The sequence below is a fragment of the Sceloporus undulatus genome, chromosome 1 (assembly GCF_019175285.1).
Source record: "Sceloporus undulatus isolate JIND9_A2432 ecotype Alabama chromosome 1, SceUnd_v1.1, whole genome shotgun sequence".
NCBI classification, from domain to species: domain Eukaryota; kingdom Metazoa; phylum Chordata; class Lepidosauria; order Squamata; family Phrynosomatidae; genus Sceloporus; species Sceloporus undulatus.
Window position 1 is genome coordinate 237,737,108 of NC_056522.1, and position 21,383 is coordinate 237,758,490.

General features: G+C 42.0%; 1 protein-coding gene across 4 annotated transcripts in view; it reads left to right on the top strand.

Annotated features, from left to right (window-relative positions):
• ITGB5 (integrin subunit beta 5) overlaps positions 1 to 21,383 on the top strand; it is a 111,928-nt gene that overhangs the window by 76,694 nt on the left and 13,851 nt on the right. The window lies entirely within an intron of this gene.

Below are 21,383 nucleotides of genomic sequence, written 5' to 3' on the forward strand. Positions count from 1 at the left end.
TACAGTATGACCCCCTTATCCATGGTACCAGACCTGAGGTTTTCACTTACCCATGTCTGAAAAAATATGGTTACTCTAGGCATCTAGAGGCACTACTTTATGGTCAATTGCAATGGAAATATAGGGTTTATTGTTATCAATGATTTCCAGTATTCTGCTGTAACTCTGGGAATGTATTCCCCCATGAATATGGGGATCATACTATATTTTAAGATGCAGGGAGGCCTGCTATGTATTTCAAAATGTATTCACTTTTTTGCCTTTCCCAGGAAAAAAGTTAGTCTTGGGAGAGGAGGACATCAGCCACCCAATCAGCCAGGGTGGTGGTGGCAGTTGGGGCATATGTAGCACCAGCGTTGCCCTTTGCTCAAACCTCTCGAGATGGTTGCTTAGCCAAGGATATGAGAGATCAAATGAGATTGCAAGAGTCTCAATTCTGTAGGGATTTGGTGACACTCAAGTAATTCCAACAACTTTCTCATCCTTGTTTTGTATGAACAAACAGCTGAAGGATAAATTTAAGTGCCAGAGTTTAAAACTGTTCATAATTTGCCACTTCTTTTCTCACCAGCTATGCACCATCAACCATGTTCTGATCATTAAAGGGTGTTCAAGGAACTCAACACAGAAAAATAGACTAGTTTGTTCTCCTCACAGCAAAACTCTTTATAATCATATTAGGTGAGGCAGCCTAATTTGTGTGGTCTCCAACTCTTTATCATTCTCAGCATAAAGGATTAGTGTAGCCCTGACCTTACATTGGCACACCACCATAGTATCAAACTCAAAGGCCATTGAACTCAAGGGCCAGTCATGCTAGAAATTGAATGCACACAGTGAATAACACAGATAATTTTAAAATTGGAACAAAGAAATGTATAAATAAAGTTTTCATGTTGTATTGTGAATTTAAACAGACCTTTCTCATTGCCATTGAATTTGCTTGTTTCTTGACGCCTTATTTGAGAACATCAGTAACGGCTATTTTCTTAAATCTCACTATTGTCTAACTTCCAGATCCATGAACATACTGTTTTGAAAATCTTCCCAGTCCTTAACTGAGTTTACATAGATGCTTTTGATATTTGAGAACATGCTCCTCTTTCTTTTCTTTTCCTTTTGTTCCATTGCACTGGATGTTTGGATGTGTTTTTGAACACTTGTTAGCCAAAATATTACATCAGAGTGTATGTCTGTATGTGCATGTCCACATCCTTCCTAGGAGTGTAATTCAGACCATGAAGTAATAGCTTGGCTCAGCTTGATACAGGAAAGGAAGAGAAATGAGGGTGTGCTCATGGGTGGAACACACCATCCTTTTCCTTCTCCAAGGAGCCTAGAGAACCATATCTTCATGGTTTAAAGTGTCTAATCACTCCCCTTACCACCAGTAAGAAGGAGAAGCAGCTTCTCCTGGGACTTGACAGCTGTGGGTGGGTTTTGAGATGTAGTGCAAGGGTGAGAGAATGTGCCCCATCAAATGAGGACATATGTGCACACAAGCTGTACTTAACCGTACTCATATCACTAATAGGATGCCAGCTTTTGTTTTAAGAGACATACTGAAAATGCTCAGGAGGTGGTGAGGTATGTATGTGTGAGTATGTATGAGAGTACAAATATGTAGAGAATAATGGGGTTTGTCAGTGATACTTTTCTGCTGTTTCACTTGCATGCCCAGTCATGTATCTGTATATTTTGCATCCTCAACGATTAAAACAAGAGAGGTTACAAGGAGCAGAACAAGAGCTACAATACATTTTCTTCTTTCTCTACTCTTGTTTCCTTTTTATAAGGGGTCTAAGTGGGTGGTTTAGGCAAAAGGCACAGTGGCACTTTAAATCAATTATCCTTTAATATGGCATGAGCTTAAAGGAGAACAGCAAGAGGTGAGGTTATATACACATGGACTGATACTCAAGTTTGGCTTGTTAAATCAAGTTGACATGGTAAAAATTGAAGTGCAATGTAAATCACACTACCTAATGGTGTATAAACATCACTGGAACACATAAGTGGATTGTGTTAGCAAGCAGTGTTTTCATTGTGAGATTATCTTAGTGAAAACTCAAAAGGATTAAAAAAAAATCTACATGACTTCAGTGTGTGAACAAGTTGAATAAATATCAGAATGTTGATGATTTGAAGCTCCTTGGTTGCAGGGAAAAAAAGGAATGCAATAATTTTTGCTAAGGAAGGGCTTTATCTTGAACAGATGTCAGTGTCGTAAGAGGGACATGTTTGAAGGGATGGACCTCTGCTTCTGCAGACTGCTAAATTAATTCCAGTCATTTTCCTAACACTTGCTGAGACTGTCAAAATGAGGGTCTGTGTGTGATGACAGGAAGTGAAAATATTATACCACTGGTATGTATGCCAAAACACTAATTCAAAACAAGCATCATTGGATAAATGCAGCATTCCTTGTGAAATGAAAATGCTTCTTCCCTCATGCAGTTATATAATTATAATTATTATTATTATTTATTTATAGCCCGCTTTCCCAGGGTAGATCAAAGCGGGTTACAGCAAAGCAAAAGGAAATACAAAACAGAATACAAAACATACAGTATAAACATCATAAAAACAGCTCATTACGTTAAAACACTATAAAAATACGAACAGCAGAAAAAACCAGAAAAAAACAAACTGGCAGAATGAGACCATTGTATAACGGGAGAACAGCATGAAGTCAGGACACATGGGGGAAAGCTTGTCGGAAGAGAAAGGTCTTTAGTTCCTTCCTATAGAGATCAAGAGAGGTGACGGAGCAGAGCTCATCGGGAAGGGAGTTCCAGAGCTGCGGGGCCAAGATGGAAAACGCCCTTTGTGCAGTCAAGGTGTATTTTGACTTAGGAACCCTTAACAAGTGCTTCCCGGCCGGTCTGAGAGTGCGGGGCGGATTATATGGGGAGAGGTGGTCCTCCAAGTACCCTGGACCCAAGCCATTTAGGGCTTTATTTAATTTTTAATTAAATACATTTAATATGTATTTAATATTTGAATAGGATGAGTTTGATGAAATATTTGCTTTGTCTCAGGCAAGGGTGGCTGTGGTTTTATTCTATGACAGCATACAGTTGTACTATTTGTGTGCTACAAGGATTCTGTGACTGGATTTGACTGCTTTTTATATTCAGTTGTGTTGAGCAGGTGAGAGGCAAACTGCCAAAATACTCAGGGGAGGAATAGCTTACAAAGTCTTTCCAGCAGGTGTTGTTTTTACATAAGCATCATGAACCCTCTCTTGGTGATGTGTTTATATAATCATCATTGATCCTCTCCACTAATTCTTTATTATACTGCTTATTTCCCCTAATTGTTGGCATTCATAAAGAGGGAAGGTGAGCAATCATGTGGAAAAGTTAGTCCAGTTTTATTTGTCCTGCACTTCTAAGGTTTCTGCTTTTGTGCCCACTCCCCATTTCTAAATGTTAGTCAGAATGCTCAATTACATAGATTGCTTTATTTTTATTCCCACTATGGGTACCTTATAGGTAGGGCTGCCAGGTGAAATAAGAGACAGGACTCCCATACCTTTGATGGTTATTTAGAACAGGACATTTCAATGGATATCACTTAATTGAGAAACAATATTTGCTGAAATTCCTTATGCTACACAACTGTTAAAGGTACAGGAGCCCTGTTCCTTATTTCACTTGGTAAACGCTTATTTCCTATGAACCCAGTTCATAGGAAGTGGGAGACATAGTTCTTAGTTTTATTTACAAGCTTCTAGATTTTAAAAGTCTGTGCCACATTTCAGAAAGCAACTCTGCCATTTCACAGGTGTTAAATGTTTAATGCTAGATTGTGATGAGCACATCTTTTTGCTTTATTTCTATTTCATTCCATTTCATTTCAGTTGTTTTAAAATTTTAATTCTGGGGTTTTCTGTCTGAAAAGTATTGCAGAAAATTATATTGTTCACACTTTCAGGTTGGTTTTATGTTTTAGTGACAGATCATATGATTTGGTGTATATTATTAGCAATTCTTTTGAGCGGGGGTGGTGGGTTATTCTGTAATTTGTCTGGACCTCTTTAGTCTACTAAACCTGAAGCTGAGACATCTCTCTGTGTGCGTGTGCATGCACATGTTTGTGCAGGTATAAAAGCTACATAGTTCAAATTGAACAAATTTTGACTGCTTACAGATTTTTGACTGCAAGTGTAAAAATGAAATGAGAACAAGAACCAAATTGTCATCTGGTTATACATTTTCATTTGGTGATTGAGTTGGCAAATGAAATAAAACAGACAGGGCAACCCTCTGTGACTGAATGCAGAATACAGATCTGTCACCCCTTCCAGGAGTGTGTGTATGTGCGCATGTATTTCAAAGGAGCTGCTGCTAACTCAGGAGAAATAGCTTGCAGAACAAGTACTGTCCTGCCCAAAATTCACTGCATGAGCTTGGTTAATTGTGCCATTTTGGAATGCAGATAGAAGTTAGAGATTCTGCCTTGCTGAGTAATGGAAAAAACCTAAGAGGAAGTAGCTTAATTTGCATGCCTAAGCAGTCATTCCTTCTCAGTACACACCCTCATAAACTCAAACATCCACACTTTCCAAAGTTCAAAGCCTCTTGCTACCTCTTCCATTACAGATTAGGCATTTTAACAGTTTTTATCTATTATATCTCCCTAAACATGGGCCCAAGTTGTATCCCCCTCCTAAACATGGGCTCATTGAGCCCCCAGGGCAGCTAAATCAGTGGTTTCCAAACTTTGGTCCTCCAGATGTTCGGCATTCACTTCCCAGAATTCCTGACTGTAGGCCAGCTGGCTGGGGCTTCTGGGAAATGAAGTCCCAGACACCTGGAGGACCAAAGTTTGGGTATCACTGAGCTAAATCAATGAAGTTGAAGGCTTTTGTGACCAGCATCCATAGTTTTTTGTGGGTTTTTCAGGCTATGTGGCCATGTTCTAGAAGAGTTTATTCCTGACATTTTGCCAGCATCTTCAGAGATGCCAGCCACAAATGCTGGCAAAACGTCAGGAATAAACTCTTCTAGAATAGCCCATTATATGGGGTAATTCTCACATCTTCAGTGTTTCCATGTCAGGTATGTAAAAATTGAACCATCCATTTTAATCTAATTATAAAACCCAAGGGGCAAACTATGAAGCCCCGCATGTGCCCTTGTGAACAAATTAGAGAAAACCACAGCGTGCAAGTTGGTATTTGAAGCTGAGCCAAATAACTTTAATTGGACTGTGCTCTTGAGGCTGCTGTGAAAAGCCAAAGGCAGAGGAAGGGAGAAAGGGGAGGGGGGAGGAGATGAAGGAGAGCTGGCCTCTTTGCTGTGCCTTTTCATTTAACAAGGATGCATGCAGAAAACGCGGCAGAGGAGGCCAAGACAATGTCTTGCCAAATGCTTGAGTGACAGCATATCTCTCCAGTTCTTGATTTTGTTTTGTTTCATTAGCAGCAGTGGGCTGTTTTTCATGAATGTTTGGAATTTTGCATGTCTGGCTCAATCCCATCTGCCAACCCCCTTGTTGAGATGAGGAATATACAAATGCATGTTAGGCAGTTGTGGTGGGAAGCCTTCCATAACTTTCAGCCTTTACTACATTTCCGCTGTTAAGACACTCTGGAATAATCTATGTGAAAAGAAGGGATTTGCTGTTCTGCTGTGTCTTTTCTCATCTCTTGAGGAAATCAGAAGGCAGTGAAAAGTATGGTGGTTGGTTAGACTGGCAGCTGTGATCTTGTATACCAGTAAATATGAACATTGGCTTACCTTGTGATATGTTTGTTTTCAGCGATGGAGGCGATGGAATCCTCAATTGGGTTAGTTCCCTCCTCTCGCTCCAATAGGCAGGGACTAGGAAGTTGCAGGTGACGTCAAGGAGGGAACGCCCCTGACCTTCCAGTCGTTGTAACAGCCAAAGCTAAAGATTATTTAACACTAACATATAGAAGGTTAAGAACAGCAAAACTATGTACAAAACAACTTGTATCTAGCTTATCCTCTCCAAAACCGAAGCGTGACCTCAGTTCTGGGAGGGTAGGATTCCATCGCCTCCATCGCTGAAAACAAACATATCACAAGGTAAGCCAATGTTCATTTTTCCAGCGATGGAGGGAGGGAATCCTCAATTGGGATATGCCAAAGCTATCTACTGTGGGAGGGAGAACTGACAGTGGCAACTAGACAATCGCTTGGAGGACTCGTCTACCAAACGAAGCCTCTGCAGATTGGAAAACATCCAAACGGTAGTGGCGGACAAAAGTGGAGGGGGAAGCCCAAGTGGCAGCCCTACAAATATCTACCAGGGGGGGCATTAGTGGAGAGGGCAGCCGATGTGGCAGCACTGCGTGTAGAATGGGCGGTGATAGCCCGAGGGGCAGATGAGCTATTAGAAGTATAACATTTGGATATGCAGTCTCTTAACCACCTAGATAGTGTGGAGGAGGACACTCTTTTGCCCTTAGATGAAGCAGCAAAAGAGACAAACAGGCGATCAGAAGTACGAAAACGTCGTGTACGCTTGATGTAGATTCGAAGGGCCCGCCGGACATCTAATGTGTGCCAGGTTTTTTCTAATTGTCTTTTGGGTTTAGGACAGAAAGACGGTAACACAATCTCTTGGGACCTGTGGAAGGTAGAGTTGACTTTGGGGATAAAGGTTGGGTCTAGACGTAATACCACTGAGTCCTCTCTGAAAGAACAAAGCTCTGATCTGACTGACAAGGCTGCTAGCTCGGAGACTCTTCTGGCGGAGGTAATGGCTATAAGAAATAACACCTTCCAAGTAAGGAATTTGATGTCCGTTTGATGTAGTGGTTCAAAGGGAGCTGTAGTTAGAGCTGCCAAAACTAAATGGAGGTCCCAAGTTGGATAACGGTGAACTACTGGAGGACCAAGTAGTGTAGCTGCCCTCAAGAATTTCTTGACATAAGGATGGGAAGAAATCTGACTTGATAGTTTGACAGGTAGAGCCGAAGTGATTGCTGATATTTGTCTTTTTAGAGTGTTGGGCTTGAGTCCCTTATCAAGTCCTTGTTGAAGGTAGAGGAGAAGGTCGCCTATTGAAAATGAAGCTGTAGATATATTGTTTGAGTTACACCAAGAAGTGAAGTTGCGGTAAGTATACTCATATATTCGCCTAGTCGAGGGTCTTCTAGACTGGATGATGGTATCAACTACCTGAGCATTTAGGCCATCTCTTAACAGGATGAGGCGTTCAGTCTCCATGCGTGAAGATTGAGCCATTGTGGGTCTGGATGAAATATCTGACCCTGGGATAACAGGTCTGGGCGCAGAGGAAGTCTGAACTTGTCCTGTGATAGGGATAAGATTTCTGGAAACCAGGCCCTTCTTGGCCAATGTGGAGCAACCAGTATCAGGGTAGCTCTTTCGCTTCTTAGCTTTAGCAGGCATCTGGATATCATTGGGATTGGAGGAAAGGCATAGAGCAGACCCGGAGGCCACGGGGCATGAAGGGCGTCGGTGTCCTCTGAACCCTGAGACGGGAATCGGGAGAAGAATCTCGGTAGCTGATTGTTTACTGGGGATGCGAACAGATCTAACATGGGAGTCCCCAGATACTGGGATATCATTTGAAATACCTCTGGATGGAGATGCCATTCTGCTTGGTCTATGTCTGACCTGCTTAGCCAGTCTGCTTTGGTGTTTAGAGTCCCTTTTATGTGTTCGGCCCTTAGAGACAGGAGGTTGATTTCCGACCAACTTATTAGACTTTTGGTCTCTTGCATCAACGCTCGTGATCTGGTTCCGCCCTCTCTGTTGACATGAGCTTTTGCTGTGATGTTGTCCGTCCTGACCAAAACATGGGTGTGGTTTACGAGCTGGGCAAAGGCCAGAAGGGCCAGGCGAATCGCCCTGAGTTCCAGCCAATTGATGCTGTGGGCTCTTTCGTGATCTGACCACCTGCCTTGAGCCACGTGTTTGCCGAGGGTGGCACCCCATCCGTGGAGACTTGCATCTGTGGTTATTTGTATCTGGTGGAGAAGCCATATCGGGCGTCCCAGTTGTATTCGATTGGACATCCACCATTGTAGTGACCTTTTTACGCTTTGGGGCACATGAACCTGTTTGTGTCTCTTTTGGGTAATCATCTGTTGAAAGGGTAGGAGCAACCATTGCAGTTCCCTTGAGTGAAATCGAGCCCAGGGAACACAGGTCATGGCTGATATCATGAGTCCCTGAAGCCTTGCAAGGAGAAGTAGATCTATTGATGGTGAAGGAAGAATGGAGGTTATCAAGTCTTGAATGTCCTTTATCCGTTGTGGTGGCAGTGATACAACTCCCTTGAGGGTATCTATCAATGATCCTAAGTGAAGAATCGTCTGAGAAGGTATAAGGTGGCTCTTCCCATGATTTACCAGAAAACCATGGAGAGACAACGACTGTAACACCGCAGTGACAGCGCTGGAGGCCTGTTGAAAGGTTGGGGCGGCAATCAGTAAATCGTCTAAATATGGGAAGACGTATAGGCCCTGTAGTCTCCAGTGTGCGACTAAGGCTATCATTATTTTGCTGAAAACTCTTGGAGCTGATGAGAGGCCAAATGGGAGCGCCCTGTATTGGAAGTGACGTTTGTTGTAACAAAAACGGAGGTATCTGCGGTGAGATGGATGTATCGGAATGTGTAAATAAGCCTCCCTTAAATCTAGGGCTGCCATGTAGACTCGTGGTTTTAATGACTCTAATATGGTCTTTAGAGTCTCCATTCTGAAATGACGTTTTCGGACACTCTTGTTGACCCTCTTTAAGTCCAGGATTGCCCTCCATGATTTGTTTTTCTTGGGCACTATAAACAGGATGGAGTAGCACCCCTTGTGTCTCTCTGGAGGTGGTACAATTTCGATTGCCCCTATCTTCAGTAGGTGATCGATGGCCTCCAGCATCAGAAGGTGTTTGCGTGGACGCTTCGACCTTGGTGAAACTGTGAAATGGTCGCGGGGAGGGTGAATAAAGTCTATCAAGTAGCCCTGTGAAATAGTCGACAAGACCCATCTGTCTGATGTGGTTGTTTGCCAAACATGGTGGAAATGTAGTAGCCTGCCTCCCACCAGATCCGGCGGGTAGTCAGGATCGCTGATTGGTTCCCTGTTTGCCAGGGTTGGAGGATCCAGAGTTGTTGGAGGCAGGTTTTTCGAAGGCTCTAGCCTGTGACTGATGTTTAGGTGAGAATCTTCGATCAGGCCATTGTTGTTGTTTTCCATATCTGTTGTCTCTTTGTTTGAAGGAGGAGTTGCTGTTGTTACGAAAGGAACGACCAGATGATTGACCTTGGCGAGAGGACTTTTTGTCGTCGCGTCTATATGAGGATGGAAGTGCCTTCTTTTTGTCTTTAGTCTCGATGAGTATAGGGTCCAGCACATCACCGAAGAGTTTTGATCCCCCGAAGGGAGCCATAGTGAGGTTCTGTTTGGATCGCATATCGACTTGCCAGTTTTTTAGCCAAATCTGCCTTCTGACCGGAATAGAGGCAGCCTGGGCCCTGGCACAAAATTGGATGATGTCAAGAGAAGCATCTGAAGTGAATGCCAGAACCTTCACTAGCTTATTTATACCCTGACGAAGCTTGGTGTCACCTTTGGGCACAAGCTGGATAAGGTCTTTGGCCCAGCCATAAGCAGCCCTTGAGAGGATAGAGACAGAGGATGAAGCCCTGATGGCTGTGGAAGAAGCCTCAAAACTTCTTTTTAAGGCCGACTCTGCTCTTTTGTCTTCTGGAATTTTTAGAGTGTCATCACCATCTTTGGCGTAGATGGCTGAGGAAACGAGTTGTGAGACGGGTGCATCAACCAAAGGGACTTGAAATTTTGACATCACTGGAGATGGTAAGGTGTAAAATTGCTTGACTATTGGAGGGTTTGGTCTAACAGTTGCAGGTTTGGACCACTCTTCTCTGACCACTCTCATAAAGTCAGCCGGGAATGGGACCTCTGTGCAAGGAGGACAAGGACGTGGGAAGGAGTCACCCTTTCCCTGAGGTAAATCAGTGTCCAGAACCTGAGTAGGTTTGGGTGTGTCAGTCAATTCCAGAGCCTTAATGGCTTTCTTCAGGAGGATGGAAAAATCATCAGCAGTAAATAGTCTGGCAGAGGAAGGAGGAAGGGGGGTATCCATCTCCTCTTCTTCAGAAAGATCATTTTCACCCCCCTCAGAAACTGACTGAGACTGGGAGTTATCCATAGATTCATCTGAGGAATGATTGGAAAGTAGCAGTTTGGCTTTCTTGTAGTTTAACTGTTGGCCACTAGATGTCGCCCTTCTCTTATGAGAAGCCTTAGACTGAGTGGGTTTGGCGGGCTTTTTACCGCCACTTTTAACCGCTCTGAGGCGTTTGTGCAGCCTAGGTTTGAATTTGCCCCTCTCATTGGCTGGGATGGCCTCTGATGACGATCTGGCTGGCACTGAAGAGGAGGAAGGTGAGTGAGCCCGGTGAGGGGAATCGTTGAGCCTCCTGACAGAGTCCCTGGGAGGGTTTTGGGAAGGAGGAAGGGCCGCTGGTAACTCACTAGGCGAGGGCTGGGGCTGGAGTAAAGGGGAAGGGGCGACCTGGCCTGCTAAGACCGAAGCCTGTGCTGCGATTAGGGAGGCCAGAAGGGAGGAAATCTCAGGGGGGAGGGTGAAGGGAGAGGCTGGTGGGAGAGGCAGAGAAGGGCTACTTACATGCCTGATGGGCTCCGCTGGTTGCACCACTCCTTCCCGATCCCGGGAAGGGAGTAAGTGCTGTGGCGCATCTGGGCTCGGAGACGAGGGTTCTCCCTCCTCCGGCCGCGCCAATATGGGGGTCCCTGCTTGTGCCGCTGTGCGGACTCGCCGCAGGGCACCCTCAATCTGCGAGGAATCCCCGGACATGCCGGGGCTCTCCTCTGCATCCTCCATGCTGTAGCTCCTGACTCCCTATCTAGTCCTGCACTCAGAAGGAAGGAAGGGAAGGAGAAGGAAAGGATTATTATTGTTGTTTGTAAAGTTGGAGAAGGAGAGAAAGAGGAAGAACGACCTATCTGGAGCGAGGCAGGAACAAGACTGGAAGGTCAGGGGCGTTCCCTCCTTGACGTCACCTGCAACTTCCTAGTCCCTGCCTATTGGAGCGAGAGGAGGGAACTAACCCAATTGAGGATTCCCTCCCTCCATCGCTGGAAAACAGATTGTATATCATGGCATAGATTTGGCATTAGGGTTGCATAGTATAAACCTCTCCATGCAGCACCAATTTCAGCAAGGGCACAAGGGCATGTGCACTGATTATGCTTCACAATCCTTATGTTGAATGACAACAGCCATGCACAGCCAATGACCCAAATGAGGGAGTACTACTTACCAATTTCAGCAACATATCACATGTGCATGTCCTCTTCCCTGACCCTGAACTGTGTAGAGATGTTTGCACATTCGACAAAAAGCCCAACTAACTAGGGGAAATTGTGGAACATTACAACACCAGCAGGATTCTGGTCCTTGTAGTGCTCCAGCATATGCTGTGGGAGGACCTGGCAAATCTTCTCTATCACCAGATGTGATTCCTATTCCAAAGCTTCCATTTGAGAGAAACATTTTCTCCCAGTAAGGATAACTGTGGTCGCATCAGGACAGTACTTATGCCTATCTTATACAATTGCTGCAAGGATTACTGCAATGAGAGTCCTGTAAAGCAGCTCAATCATGTTTTCTTACTACTGCAGGTGAAAGACAGAGGCTGTAAGATCATGGTTTACAAAGGCCTTATAATGATTTCTTACCCTCCTATCCTTTAAAGATGTTCATACACTATGACAGGTCTCAATTTTTCCCCTCTGAAAGACTATGGATCCATCCACACTGCAGAAACAATCCAGTCCGATGCCACCTCAACTGTCATGGCTGCATACTATGGATTTTTGGGAAATAACATTTGTGGTGGCACCAGAGCTCTCTGATAGAGGAAACTAAATGTCTCACAAAAATACGATTCCCAGAAACCCAGAGCACTGAGGACAGGTATCAATTTCATTGCAAGAATAGTTTAGAATTATTATTACAGTTATGCATCAAAATGGCAATGGCATAAAGTGCATTAACTGATGCACTGTTAATATGCTGGTTTTCACACCCTTAAAATGTCAGTCAGCCATGCAATGATTGTGTAATAATTTTTTTGTACTGAACAGTCTTGTGCACTTGCAGTGCTAAATCTCCCTGTTCATCGAGGAGGAAATTCTCACATTTGTCTTTGATCACATGTAATGTAGTCGCAAAAACTGCTTGAATGTGAAGCTGTCATATTGATGCACTCATGTTAGTAGGTCTGTGATGGCTATAAAGCAGCTCCCATCTTAATACGAGCTGTTCACATACAACTGTTCCCCAAAAGTAGTAACCATTTTTTGCAGGGGTACCACAAACATGCAGTCAGGTCAGTGACAGAGTGGTGAAAATCACACAATCTACACAGAGGCCCATTTCATTTAAAACGTTCATCCCATGATAATGGTCGACTATGGAAAGTTTTACAGAGGTTTCTGCATCTTAGCCATGAATAAATGGACTTGCTTCAAAATCCAAGTTGTGAATTATTTTTATTAGGTTGACAGAAAAAGGACAAATGTCTGCAAGATTTCAAGTCCTTTTGCCTTCTATAGGCAGTTACTACAAAAGGAAAGTGATGGAGAGATGTGACTTGATCTTGAAGTCATGTTGCCTGCATGATTGTTTAAGTTGTTTGGAAAGGAAACAATTGCAGATTCCCCAAAAGGGGTTATTTTGTAACTTGCTGTTACATAATAAGCTCTTTGTTACTGTTGTTGGGCTCAGTCCTACAGTGCACTCATCCAACAGTCTGCGTTGTATCATGCGTAGACCTGTAAAATAAACCCCAGTGAAGGTGATCAGCTGAGGAAGCAGGCAGAAGTTGATCAGTTGAGTAAGTAGGCAGAAGAGAGGTCTAACACACACACCCTGTGCTTTCCCACTGAACACCTGATTGATGATTGTTTTGCAGGGCTATATCATATGTGTGTGTAACCAGATGCTGCAGTGGCCTCTCTTAAGGATAAAGTTCTGTAACCAAGGTGGGCATACAGGGGAACCCTGATTCAAGAAATCCATGCTAGATTAGGGTTTGGTTAATTTCTTATTTTTTAGGCTGTTCTCTTGCAAGCCATTGATGGTATAAAGCACAGAGAGCTGCTGAGAATATTGCATGCAAGCCTTCCAATTAACAATCTGCCATTTTAAAAAAGAGCACTCTAATAAAGTAGGCTATTAATTTTAAACAAAGCTTTTAGCTTACAGCTTTTAGCTGGAAAGCTGGAAATATCTGGCGCTTAAGAGTTGGAATAGAAAAAAACTGCTTACTATGAAGTTGCATTTGGAACATGAAAATAATTTCTACTAAATGGCATCAATAAATCAGATGCAAAACCAAAATAAATAATGTATAAAGCTATTTTATAAAATGCAAGGAACATCTTTAAAAATCACCCGCCCTAGAAAGCAAGATGCATTTGATGCCATTTAAAAAAAAACCCAACAACAACTCATAAATATGTATATGTTTCATGTATGTACAAAACATAAATATATTTTAAAAACAAATTTGCTATTTGTATCTTTCCTAACATATGTTTGCAGTTTTGTTTCAGCTGAATAATTCTGAAACAGGTTTTGCAAAGCTTTGCATAAACATGCATTTTAAAGACACTGAAAAAAGGAGAATACTACATTCAAGTCTATTAGTTACTCACTCATGGTATGCAACTTTGATCATAAACCATAAACAAGGTTTTAGAATGCACATTTTCTTCTTTGTCTGACATAGCAATCTTCCAGATTACTAGGCAGACTTTATTTATGACTATTGTAGCATTTGTTTTCAGAGCTGGAATGCTTCAGCAGGACACCACATTACATAGAGTAAAGGTTCCTCGCCTATATGTACCTATGAAATACCATGTAGAATTTCTTAGGCTTGGGAATTTTTCCTGTATTTGACATTAAAAAAGAACTACCTACATTAACCAAAAACCATAAATTGAGGAGGACCATGGACTGAATTAGGACATACAGACCTTACATTTGGTGCCTTCTGAAGTCTGTGTGTATGTGTGTCTTTTTGTTTCACATCAAGCCATTCTTGTAATTTCACCTAAGCTTTGTTGTTGACATTTTATGCCTTCAAGTCTTTTCTGACTAAGGTGAACCTATTATGGGGTTTTCTTGGCAAGATTTGTTCAGAGGAAATTTGCCATTGCCTTCCCCTGAAGTTAAGAGCATGTGACTTGCCCAAGGTCACCCAGTGGGTTTCATGGCTAGCTAAGCTATGCATTTGTGATCTTGGAGTCCTAGTAGACCACAAGTTGAACATGAATCAACATTGTGATGTGGCAGCTAAAAAGGCCAATGTGATTTTAGGCTGCATCAATAGAGGTATGGTGTCTAGATCAAGGGAAGTAATAGTGCCACTCTATTCTGCTTTGGTCAGGCCTCACCTGGAATGTTGTGTCCAGTTCTGGGCACCACAATTCAAAAAGGATGTTGACAAATTGGAGCATGTCCAGAGAAGGACAACCAAAATGGTGAAGGGTCTGGAAACCATGCCTTATGAGGAAAGAATTAGGGAGCTGGATATGTTTAGCCTGGAGAAGAGATGTTTAAAGGCTGATATGATAGCCCTGTTTAATTATTTGAACTGGTGTCACATTGAGAATGGAGCAAGCTTGTTTTCTGTTGCTCCAGAGACTAGAACACAGAACAATGGATGCAAGCTACAGGAAAAGAGATTCCACCTCAACACTGAAGATTTTCATACGACATCGTTATCTCGTTCCTTTATCTCCCAAAGTGTAGTGGAATCGTCATAACAGATAGACAATTCCAAAAGATTTTCACATGAGGCTGTTAGTGTTCTTAAAACATTGCTAAATCATTCTTAAATCGTTGCTATGTCTAGTGTGTGAATGTAACTGTTTTGAAATCATTTTGTAATCATTTATTGCTGAATTCTGATATATCAACGATTTAAGAACACTAACAGCCTCATGTGAAAATCTTTTAGAATCGTCTATCTGTTATGACGATTCCACTACACTTTGGGATGATAAAGGAACAATATAACGATGTCGTGTGAAAATCTTCATTAAGAGGAACTTCTTGACAGTAAGAGTTGTTCAACAGTGGAACACACTCCCTCAGAGTGTGGTGGGGTCTCCTTCTTTGGATGTCTTTAAACAGAGGCTGGATGGCCATGCATCGGGGGTGCTTTGATTGAGTTCCTGCATCGCAAGGGGGTGGACTGGATGGCCCTTGTGGTCTCTTCCAACTCTATGATTCTGTGTTTCATATGATTCCTATGTATTCCCTAGTTTTGGGAATTGTTGGGCTGTATTTGAAAGTTTCCCAACCCTCACTTACTGGGCAACAGGTGGTGCTGTCAATGGGGATCTTTCTCCTATCAGTCAGGAAGTAGCTGAGTGATGTTCTCATACTCTGATGTGAGGGTGAATTGCAACAGGGACTCTGCTTCTGCCTGTCACATTGGAGACTGTTGGCAGGAGAGGGTTGAAACATAGCTAGCTGCTCCCTGATCAACAGGGGAACAGACCCCTGTCATTCACAGTGACTGCTGTGAAATTGGGCTGGGAGAAACATAGCTTAGATGGTTATGCATTCAGAACTGCCTTAGTGAATTTTGGACATAAACATCTTACTCTTGCAGGATATTTTGCTGTTAGACTGAAATCCACACACCAGTTAAAATCTTGGGATATATGTTCCATCAGCTCTAGCCACCATAGCAATGCTAGGAGTTCCTGACAGGGACCCTTATTCAAACCCATGTGTAACACCTTCATGATTTGCTATTCCTTTATTTGGTACAGAAACATGCAGATGTTAACAATATAATCAAGATGATACAATGCTTAATAGTAACACAGCACTGTAGATAAATTTTACCACAGTGTAGCAACACAACTTGCCAGTACTGTACCCTTTGACAATTCATTACTTGCACAGTTTAATTAGGGATAATGGACCTGCTGCAGTCTGGTAATTTATGAACTTACCTAGTATGTTTCTGAATAACAGAACTTACCTCTTAGAAAGAGCCAACTTTCACTGTACATTTTATCTTTTTTGCAAGATGCCCTTCTGGGATTTTTTTTTTAAAGGTCCTTTCAGAGGCTTGATATGCAAAAATACATAGATGTGTCTGACTTGCTGCACGCTTTCCCATGAAGAAGCACTTCTGTTTGGAGAAGTGGGGATTACTCTTTTTGGGACAACCAATAGCAATTAGGTTATACTCTGGCTGAATTCATACATGGCCTAGTGTGACACAAGAGTCCTGTAGGTGGAACTCTACAATGGCTCCCTATTCACCACTCCGAGCAGTGTGGAAGGGAAATGGAGAAGTGGCTGACACTATCCCAGACACAGACTGATGACATCTTCCACTGAGATCTGCTGGGGTCTCAGTGGTCTGTGTTTGGCTATGAGGCATAGCTGGATGACTTTCTGATCCCCTACACTCTCCACTGGTAATTCAATGGCTGCCGGGGGGGGGGGGTCTATTGCAGATAAATCATGAGTCCTGGATGGTGGTGAATAAGAAGCTGTAGTGGGCTGTGGTCATTGCTGAGTGGAAGAGTATCAGCTTCCACAACAACTAGAAAAGGACAGGTATATGGCGTACTTACAGTTGCATATATCACTCACAGGATGCTGGCTTTTGCATTTATGTTCTTATGCAACAAATTGCATAAGATGCTCCAGCTCCTGGTGGTAGTACCAATTAGAATGCTGTTTTGTGGCACAGACACTAACTGGCCTGCCTCTATGATATCATTAATAATTAATAAACACTCGAAGCCCCTCCCCTGCCTCCAGAGTTTCTTATCTCAACACTGGTAATCAGTGGGCAAAGAGGACCTTTTTTTTAATTAGGGAAAAAGATATGTCGTATTATATCTGACAAGATGTTTCTATTGGCTTTGCCCTTAGTCATTCTTTCCATGCCCTACGAGCCTTCAGTACAAGTTCATTATAGTTTCCTTGATCGATCAATTGGATATCTTGCTATTGAACAGGCCTGCCCTGCAAAGAGTGAAATTTACTATGGGTACTTGATGACCTGATAGTCAGCAAGGGTGCCAGTGGCTACTCGCCATCCCTTGCCCATGTACTGGATCTGTGAATGAGGGAAGATGGACATTGACATACAATTCCTTGTAGATGTATTCACATTTCCACATTTTGTTGTGTTCCAACTGGGAATTGGTTTAAACTGACATTGAATTTAATTGGTCTTTTACTGCTTCAACTTTGTGAAGCTGCAAAATATTTTTACTGTGTCACAAAAGTTTAGTAAACAAAAACAATTGGGGATTTGTTTGTTGCATAAGAATTCATTCTCACACACCAAGTCAATAGTTGGTGGAAGAACCTTTGACAGCAATTGCAACTGCGAGTTTTCTTGGATAGGTCTGTGTCATCATACTTGTGCATCTGGATCCTGCAATTCTTCATGGCAATGTTGCCTGAGCTCTGACAGGTTTTATGAATAACAAGTGTTGGTCAAGCCTTGCCATAGTTTCTAAAATGGATTAAGGCCTGGATGCCTTTGGCAGGCACATTCTAAGACACTCAGCTTCTTTTTAATCCACATCAGTGTTACTTTGGCTGTGTGTTTAGAGTCATTGTCTTGCTAGGTGACCCTCTACCACATTTCCAGAATCCTTGCAAACAGGTCTCCCTCCATAATTGTCCTATATATAGCTCTATCCATCTTGCTGTCACAATCCTGACCAGTCCCTGCTGAGGAAAAGCACCCCCATAATACAGTGCTGCTGTTGCCATGTTCAGTTATGGGGATGCTGTTCTCAGGACAGTGAGCATGGTTAGCTTTGTACCACACACAAAGTTTTGTGGCAAGGCTAAAAAGTTCAGTTTTGGAGAGCCTTTTTGCACATTTGCTGTGTCTCCCACATGCCTTTTTGTAAATCCGAAATGTGTTTGCTTCATCAATGGCTTTCTTCTTGCCACTCTTGCACACTGGCATCCTGGTGAAAGTTGTTCCATGAAATTTTTCTCATGTCAGCTGCAGCATTTTTTATTAGCTCCTTCAGAGTTTCCATTGGTCTGTTGGTTGCTTCTCTGACTAATGCCTTCCTTACACAATTATAGTTTGGTGGGTGGCCTTTCCTAAGAAGTGTCATGGTTGAGCCATGTTCTTTTCATTTTATAACAATGGATTTAATGGTGGTCTAGGGTGGTTCATAATTCAGTAATTGTTTTTTCCCCCTGCACAACTTGATCCAAGAATTGTTTTGCTAGTTCCTTGGTCTCCATTATGCTGTTTAGATAAGCTCTTCAGTACACTCTGGGACCTTCCAGGAACAGGTGTCTTTAACCTGATACCACATGGCACTAGAATTGTACACAGGTGGAGTCAACTTCTTATGTGTCTTCTGTAGGGAGGTGTTGCCCCAGAGTTTATTCAAGCATGTCACCATATTTCAGTTCTAGATTAAAGCACAACAAAATGTGAAACATTCAAAGGGGTGTGTGAATACAGCGCCATGCTGTATGAGCTCTACATGGTCTATCCAGTTTACCATTTTGTTTCCTACAGTAGCCAGCCATATGCCTCCAGGAAGCCCCTGTGTGGCCCTAGGTGAGCAGCTTGTATTCATTGCAAGCAGCCATGTTTGAAAGTGAAGTTGCAACAGTGTGTGGCTAAAACAATAAAGGTATAAACCCATCTGAAATAATTTGCACAAAATGTATTGGCACTTTTCTTTTGATTGAGATGGCACAAGACGTATACTTACTCCTTCCATTTCATGTTAGTTACACAGAACCTTTATATAGCCTTCCAGTCTTTTCTTCTTCTTCTTTTTCTCTCTCTTCTTCTGCCACTTCTTCCTTCTCAGTTTCTGGCATCCCTTTTTTTCTGTCTCCCTGACTAGAGGGGCTGAGATTATCACAAACAAGAAATTTTTGAATCAAGGCCACACAGTAAATAAAAACAGCTTGGCATCTGTGTGGAATCTGAGGGCTCCAGCTTACCTTATAGCTGGCAGTAGAAATGCACAGTAAAAGCAGGGGTGAGTCTAGAAGAGTGCACATTATCTACCTCACACAGTTTGTAAAAAGGATAAATGACATAAGAATATCCTGTAACAAAGATTGTAGGGATGCAGGGGTGGAAGCAAAAAAATAATGTGTTGCCTTTAAAACTTTTTGTTTGGGGTCAGTCAGGATCTCTTTAAGTTTAGATGGAAGCTCACTGATCAGAAGTGAACACAGATTAATTCTTCTCACTCCCACATGGGCTAAGGAAGGGATCTGACAATCTCTACTCTGCAAAAATGCACAGGAACCCAAAATAGCTTGCCTAATCTTTGAAGGAGCCCTTATTTCCAAGTCTCCTGTCTGACAAACTGTCCTCTTCTTTATGCTTCATATCATAAGTACTGAAGAAATAAGTCTTCTAGGGGCAAGTTGTTGTTGCAAACAATTGCCAATAACAATGCTGTCGGGCTTGTAATAGCTTTTTTTGTGTGTCTGATGTTGTTGGCTCAAGGCAAAATCTGTTATTTCAAAACAAGGAAGAGAACTGAAGATAAAAACATTTAATATTATTATTTGTGATTTGAAATCAGATTAAAAAGGGGAGACCAGCTCTATTTTTACTTGGAACACATTTCTTCGATTGCATCAGGAAATAATCAAGAGACAAACAAACTGTCTGAACTTTTGCTCCATTTGAAACCATTAAAAACTAGGAATAAGTGTAAGCTTGTCAGATGGGGTTCATATATGATATGCCACCCATTTTAAAGATTTGTCCTTCCAAAGCTTGGAAGTTATGTTTTGTGACTGCAGCCCCCAAATCACTTTCTTTTCAGAATTTAAGGGGTGGACTTTTGACATCTATCTAGCAACATTAGTGCAAATTATCTTTTACCAAGGAGATTTAATCAAAAACAGGATACAGTAGATCTAGGCTTAAAGCAAGGAGACCTTTCTTTGTTCAGCTATAATGTTTGCTGGGTCATCTTGGACAGTTGACCATCTCTCAGAATTATGGTGAGACTAAAGCAGGGTAACTGTCAGATACGTAAGTGAAGGGAAAGCTGGTAAACAAAATATTTTGCAAACACTTTTTGTTAGGTGAGCCAAGTTTGAAGGCCACCTTCCTACATATATGTAATGTGATAAAGCTTCTCATGGTGGCAAGAGAAGTGCCTTACTGTTCATTCTTTTAGGGTACAAGCTTGTACCCACCTCTCTTGGAATAATGCCTGTTAAACTCATCAGGGCTCATTTATTATTTTGGTATGTATTGTACAGTATTGCACTTTTGGAAACAATTGTTGCCCCATTTTCTCTGTCACTACTGATGGCATCCCTATTATGACTGTTTATTTACTTGTTTTGAAAATGTATAAATTTCTGCTTTTAGAATTGGTCAACTTATAGTGTAATTTTTTTAAAAGTGATAAATTCTCAACTGAAATCAAACAACAGTTCACCTAAATTAGTATATACCATTAAAAACTACTTGGTTAAGATAGAATCTAGTGGTCCCTTTAGATTTATTTTCTATATATTTTGTATGTCACGTTAAGTCAAAATAAAAAAAAAGCTGATTTATTTTATCATCAGCTTTACCAGTTAAAGGTGGCACTAGATTTTTCCTCCCTCTTCCACTTTCCTTTTCATACTAAAACAGACTAACTCTTCTCTCTTTGAAAATTCGCTAAGATGTGTTGCATAGGATCCTTCTGTAGGACTGTAGATTCCTTCTTTGATTATTATTTTATGAGTGTCTGATGACTGATAGTTTCCCCAAATGGATCTGTTATTTACAAGCAATCCCAGGTCTGGGCTTAGGTCAGGTTACAGGTGGGGGACTCATGTGACTAAGCGTGACTCCATGTGTGTGTGTATTGGCCTTCAAGCCACCTGTTGACTTACTTTTAATTTTAATTCATGTGACTCATGAATTTAACAGAGGTGGTTTTCCTAGTTCCTTCCTCTGAAATATAGGCTACAGCACCTCCATACCAAAACCAAATATCATTATACAGTGCAAAAGTTGTTAAGTTTTCTGTGTGAAGCAATGCTTTCATTTTTGTGATTGGACAGTAAAGTGAGCCCCGGTGTGTAGTCTGAAGCAATACTGACAAGACAGGTTTTCCACCTTGTGTGCAGCCTCTGAGAAATAAATTAATATTATTTTTTTCTCTTTAGGTACTGGGAACTGGGAAGGATTTAGCCTTTCACTCTCAGTTTTGTCTTATTCATTTTTGGCCCTGCTTTATTTATCCTCTAGTGTAATGTTGCTCTTCTAACTTACAATGTATTTACAGCCTTTGTTTTGTTCACTTTTGTGATAGTCTTGTGAAGGGG